The sequence below is a fragment of the Microtus oregoni genome, unplaced genomic scaffold, assembly GCF_018167655.1.
Source record: "Microtus oregoni isolate MIOR12 unplaced genomic scaffold, Mior012 000014F_ref0000157, whole genome shotgun sequence".
Lineage (NCBI taxonomy): Eukaryota > Metazoa > Chordata > Mammalia > Rodentia > Cricetidae > Microtus > Microtus oregoni.
In genome coordinates, this window is record NW_024543073.1 from 28662375 (window position 1) to 28667382 (window position 5008).

At 37.8% G+C, this 5008-nt stretch overlaps 1 pseudogene; it reads right to left on the bottom strand.

Annotated features, from left to right (window-relative positions):
- Window positions 1-3980: 3980 nt before the first annotated feature.
- On the bottom strand, window positions 3981-4807 carry LOC121455683 (annotated as a pseudogene).
- Window positions 4808-5008: the final 201 nt, after the last annotated feature.

The window sequence follows — 5008 nt, forward strand, 5'->3', positions numbered from 1 at the left end:
TAAAACTATTATAGAGTTCTATCTAGTATATCTTTAATACTATCATAGAGCTCTATCTAGTTGTTCTATTTTAATTTGTTTAATAACCATTTTCTTTTAATCAGGAAATGCCACGTGCCTACAATACTATTCTTTATCCAGTTTTTTATTGCTAGCCTTTGAAATCAGAACTGGTATGTATGGTTTTGTCCAGGATCACTCTGTTTTAACTTTACTATTGTTCTAAATATTTGATAAGTAAAGCCTCACTTTTCCCTTTGTTTTTTTCCTTCTCCTGTCTCATTAGTATTCGCTCACATTCCTTTATACAAAAATCCTTTACATTTTCATATTTATGACTTTTCCGCATATTCTATTTTCCAGTTAACTTTAGGATCAACTTTCACATTTCTAAATATTCTGTCTAGTAACTAATATTGGTAGAATATTAAATCATACATTAATAATTCATTTTCTATATATTAACAATCAATGAAAAAGTAAAAGTTTAAATAGCAAGAATCATCCTGCCACAATGCGCCCATGAAAAAAAATTTACATAAACATTTGCATACTACTCTGGTCTCCAATTCCCTGCTTGCACTCTGTGGTCAAATGCTCATTAAATATTGTAGACATTGAAAGAGAAATGCATTTTCTTCATAGAATAGAATTCTGTGAGGGTGCATGGCACTTCTTAGGCTAGAGCCATGAGACTAAGGGTTACTAATGAAGAAGCAGAATTGCACAGTGCAGAGCAACAGAGGGTAGGGAGGCGGATGGGAACAAAGTGGGAGCAGCAGGAGGTGGTGACTGAGGCCTGTCTCTCACATTGCCAAAACACTATCCAGTTTATAATCCTCAGGTTATTTCTAAAGGAAGTTTTGACATACATACTGGAATGTTAAATTGTTAAATGTTAAAATATTTTTAATAACATAAAAACTTTCATAAAAACAAATTAATAAAAACATGGCAGATTTTCCTTTGTGCCTTTTAGTGTTTTTCTGCTTCCTCATTTCTATCTTCTCTGCCTCACAAAATCATCTCAAAAGACAGAAGTTCTCAAAGCTTCTTTTCTGCTTCTACTAACTGTATTTGTAATGTAGTCGACTAAGGGATCTGAATGACATTTTTTCATATTAGATATTTGGCAAAAGAAAAACAAAATGAGAACACTGAATAAATTCTTAATTTTAGTTAAAGCTTTTTTGGTAAACTCTGGAAAATTGTGTTAGAGAGTAGGAATAGATGTGAGAAAATTATAAGTCATTACTAACAATGAACACACAGTAATGTATGAAGTCAAACAGTGGAGGAAATGGTTGTTTAAATACACCATTGGATGCAAGATTAAATTCAAGCAAGAAAGGGCTGACACATGAACAAGAACACTGTGGTTCCTTTTGTAGAACACTGTAATTTCACTTTTCGTGTGATTTTGCAAGCATTCAACATAATAAAATAAAAAAGTGGAGCCTGAAGTCAGGCAAACATGTCATCAGTGATGGTAGCAGGTAGGCCTAAATTTCAGAATGTTGTACCACAGTGGTTTTAAACTTAGGTTTTGATATTATAATAGAATTGTATCATTTCCTACTTCTCTTTTCCTCCCTCCAAACCTTTTCATATATACTTCTTTGCTCTATTTCAAATTCAAGGCCTCTTTTTTTAAGTGCTGCTACATGCATGTATGTATATGTACATATTCCTAAATGCATAAATATAACCTTTTCAGTTAAGTTTGTATAATGTTATGTGTTGGTTTTGGATAAGCAGTTGGTGTGTTCTTCCTTGGGAAAGACTATTTCTCTCCCACTCTCAGAATTGATTACTTGCCTGTACTTCTTTGTGTAGGATTGAGACCTTATGGGCTTTTCCCTGTCCACTTTACTCTATCTATTGTTGTTGTCCTTGTTCAACTCATGATTAGGGAACTGTGGTGGTGAAAATATATAGCTATCCTGCTCAACTAGAGGGAAATTATGCTAACTATCCAGGATTAGTGAAGGCAATGATCTTAACCTTCAACTGATTAAATCAGAATTATCCTTAACTACATTTTAAACATTTGTTCTTATACCCAAAAATAAATGTAGTTCTCACCCCTCAACAAGAAAACTTCTCCTTGCAGCAGATGTAGACCATTATGAAGAGGCCTAACTTAACATCAGTGTAGTCATGACAACCTGCAGACTAATAATATAGGACTAGGTCTCGCACTTACAGTAACCAGGAAAAGCCACAAACTGTACTCTGCAGGGGACCAATATGAATTGAGACAAACAAGTACTAGATACTCCAGAACATTAAGAATAGTTTACATAATTTGTATATAGGTTGCCAATCTTCTTGCAGCAATGCTAGTGCCAATCTCTGTTTGACAAGACTTTTTTTTTAATTCCTACTCTGATGAAGGAGGGTCATCTGTCTATGTGTTACTTTCATTGGTTAATAAAGAAACTGCCTTGGCCCTTTGATAGGACAGAAAATTAGGTAGGCGGAGTAGACAGAACAGAATGCTGGGAAGAAGGCAAGGAGGGAGACGACATAGCTCTTCTCTCCAAGATGGACGCAGGTTAAGATCTTTCCCGGTAAGCCACCACCTCGTGGTACTACACAGATTAATAGAAATGGGATAATCAAGATGTGAGAGTTAGCCAGTAAGAGGCTGGAGCTAATGGGCCAAACAGTGTTTAAAAGAATACAATTTGTGTGTTGTTATTTCAGGGCATAAGCTAGCCAGGTGTGCAGGAGCCAGGCAGAAATGCAGCCTGCAGCTCCTTCTACATTAATTCAGCCCCCATCTGAATCTTGAATACCCCTACCCCCATCATTTACTCTTTAAAAACCCTGCCATAGTTGAGTTCATTGCTCTCCCTGATCCAACCACTGTATTGGAATGGATGAAGAACCCAAGCCTGAACTTGCAATAAAGGCTCTTTGCTTTTGCATACAAACTCAGACTCCTGGTGGTCTCTAGGGGGCTCATGGTGTGGGCATAACACACTACAGAAAGCCACAGCCAATCAGATTCAGAGTTGTGTATTCCAGGCCCAATGGATATACCTACAAAGCAATAGCACATTGTTTTTAAATTTACAGACATTATTGTCCCATAGTATCTACCCACTTATTCTACTTTCAGAACAGTGTTTTTTTCTGAAATAGATTCAGTTTTGCTGGACAGATAAGCAATTTAATGATTCCAATTCATAAATTAGAAATTTATAATTATAGCTAATGTGATGTTCTAATTCTATAGTTATAGACTTGTACATTTAATTTCTTTTGTAAATCATAAAATAGAGAAAAATCAGGGCTTCCTTTTCCTTCTACTATATTTAATATCAGTAGCAAGAAGAACATCAAATTTAAAACTTTAAGGAAAAATAACATTTTTTAAATAAAAGAACTTTAAGAAAAAGTATTAAAAAGAAAATATCTTCACTAGGTACTGGTTCTGATTTTTCTGATTCCTCTCACCTCTTCCTGGACCTTCACTCATGTGCACATACTGATACATAGACCCTCTGCTTTACAGATAGAAAATAAAGTAAAAATATGATTATTTGGTTGTAAGAGCCCTGTCAGAACATTATGAGACAGAGAATTCTCATAGATGCCATTGGGTTTTGTTTCCTGTTGACTGAGAGTGCAGCCTATCCTGAAGTATAGTTTGTTCCCCCAGTGAGAATCTCATGGAGAAAACTAAATTTTCATTTACAAGTAGTTATCAATTGGAGATAGTTTCTGTGTTATGGATGGGGTCATGGGACACTGTCTTAACAGTGCCTGGACAAAGCTGGTGCAGACCTGTGAAGGCCCTGTGTGTGCTCTGTCAGGCTCTGTGAGTTCACATGTGTGCTGGTTCTGCTGTGTTTAGAAGGCTTATTTATTCTGTTTTCTTCAGCATTTGGAAATTTATTTTCCTTCTTCCTTCTTTTACTTTGCTCGTGTGTCTAACAAACAGTTCAGGACTACTCTGTGGTAGCTCCAGCTCATTTGGGCCATGCTCTGGAAGCTGCTGACCAATCCTCTGTGACTGACTAGGCACTTGGGTCTTCAGCGGGAGAACTGCTGGATAGATGCAGAGGGCACCTGCACTCCTTCAGACCCATCTGCTACCACTGGCTGACTAGCATAGAAATCAGGAGCTAGTGTAATCTAGTCTCTGTGAAATTGCTCCTTGGTCACAACCTTCTCAGCAGCAGCCTGCTCCTCCTTCTCAGTCTCCTCTTGCTCTCTGTAGAAGCAGAGATCGGGTATAACCTCCCATGCTCATAGAAGACAGTGTCACACATGTGGAGAACTTTACTAGCCAGCATTCAGGGCAGCATACTCTCTGAGTGAGTCCCCTTGCCGTGTGGATGGTAATGCCCACATAACACAGAGGAGAGTCTGAGTTACACAGAGCAATGGTGGGCAAACTGTCAAAATGCCTCAGGGAGGGACTAGGGGTCAGCCCTAGAATCAGGCACCACCACAAGCTGTAGCTCTCTGAAGGCTGCCTGGATCTGTTTAGTGAAGATCTCAGGCAAAAAGCAGCTAGCAATTGGAGTAGCTCCAGGGGCAACAGCAAACTTCAGCACAGCTGGCTGGGTGTTCCTAGATGCTGACATCAGCAGGGCTTGCAGTTTGTAACAATTGTCTGAGCTGTGAACAACAGCTTTTTTCAGGTCTTCTTCAGATTTATAATATAGATATCATCACTTTTCCTTGTGTAGATATACTACTTTGTATGGAAGTCAGTTAAGTGTGTTCCCATGGCAAGGAGTTAGAGGACATCTTCCTCCTTCATCTGCAGGACATCAAGGGCTCCAGACATTGTGTGAGTTTCCTTTTAAGTTATGATGGGAATCAAGAACAACACCATATGGACCTGTTCGTGGGCAGCACAAAAAGATGGTTGAGTAATTTTAAGTATGAAAACATGGCTAATCAACATTAGTTTTAATTAGTAACTACAATTAATTACTGACTTGCTGTCAGCTGCTGCATTTGATTCTGCTTACATTTCATTTAATCA